Consider the following 1742-nt stretch of genomic DNA (forward strand, 5'->3'; position numbering starts at 1 on the left):
CTTTCACAACGAAACACACAGCGCCTTCACGACATGGCGGCAGCGGCAACAATACTACAGCGAGAATAAAAGTTACGCCTTCTTTCTTTGCGTGAACATTTGGGCGGCGTTATGCAAATGTTCCCACATTGTGACATAGACATGTGGGGGCGTGTTAGAACAAGCCGTTTTAGGTAGGTGTGGCTGACTCTTAACTTTTATAAAGAATATCTCTTTGGATTTGAGACTTTAGTCTTTGCAACTTTACAGATCTTCTTTATGCACCAAGAGCTTGTAACACTCCAAAGAGAAAGGAAAAATTGAAATCGCATCATATGACCCCTTTAATTTTGTAAGAAATAAAAAAAAATTAATTACAAACAATTTTATGCAATGATGTGCACGTTTCTTCGTTCTATTTTTTAAAAATGTTAAGTTTTGTTACTGTCCCAATTTACCTGAACATGTAAGATAAATTGGGACAGTAGCATTCAGCTAAAGTGGGACACTCTAAATTAAAAGATAATACATTGCTTATTGTGAGAAATTGTTTTGTTTTACAGAAAATGTCACAAACTGTAGGCAGAAGACAAAATAAGAATAGAAATTTGTGAATATTAAGTTTTTGTGTGTAAAAAGTGCCTGTAAACAAACACATGCCTACTCTTACCCACACTTACACACATACACCATAAACACACAAATATGAAAGCATGTGTTACACACACACACTCACACACACACACACACACAATGTAAACACACAAATATGAAAGCATGTTTTACACACATACAACATAAACACACAAATATGAACACATGTGTCACACACACACACACACACACACTTAAGCACACAGTTAGAAACAAATACAGTATCACGCAAGCAGGCACATCATAGATGAAATCATGGCATTTTTTTATACTACACAGTACATTGTACTTCTGTAGAAGTGATTCAATTCTTTGTTTTTGTCCTTCTGTTGGAGTGTTTTAATTGTTTACATTTGTACTTCTGTTGAACTGCTTTAATAATTCTTACAATTTAAGCTTCTGTTGAAGTGTTTTAATTCAATAAACATTAAGTGTGTATGAGTTCACAATAACACAATCCGCTAATATGTCTAGTTTTATAAATGTTATTCTTTAAATTTCTGAAGATTTTCTATTGCAAAAGAGTATTTGTACAATGTCCTGCTGTAGGAAATTGTATTTTGTAAGCACAGACTAGAAAAACATGTGTGTCCCACTTTACCAGAAGCAGTGTCCCAATTTAACTGAAAAAGCCAGAAGGAAAAAAAATGGGTACTTAACATTTTTTAATCTCTGTATGTTTAAAACAACAACCAATATTCTTTCAGAAAACATACTGGGGGATACAAGAGACTTTGAGAATTTGTTTAAAGCATAAATTGTGTTGGTAGAATTGATTTATTTGTATTTAAATCACAGTTTTAAAGACAGAAGTCTTTTGCAGACTTCACCCTACTTCTTTCATTTTAGGTACCAAAGGAAATGGTAGGAAGAGGAAAAAATATTTTGTAATTAGTGATCTCAAAACCTTGCTATTACATTTAACACCAAAAAAATTATAATTGTCAATATAAAAACCAATGTAGGTACTACAGAAGAATATTGTAATATACCTTTAATCAAATTCCTCAAAGCTACAGTGTGTGTGTGTGTGTGTGTGTGTGTGTGTGTATGGAGGACGAAACCTGCAAAAACAATTAATAAATAAATACACAAATAAATAAATAAAT

The sequence above is a fragment of the Sinocyclocheilus grahami genome, unplaced genomic scaffold, assembly GCF_001515645.1.
Source record: "Sinocyclocheilus grahami isolate Dianchi unplaced genomic scaffold, SAMN03320097.WGS_v1.1 scaffold982.1, whole genome shotgun sequence".
Taxonomy (NCBI): Eukaryota; Metazoa; Chordata; class Actinopteri; order Cypriniformes; family Cyprinidae; genus Sinocyclocheilus; species Sinocyclocheilus grahami.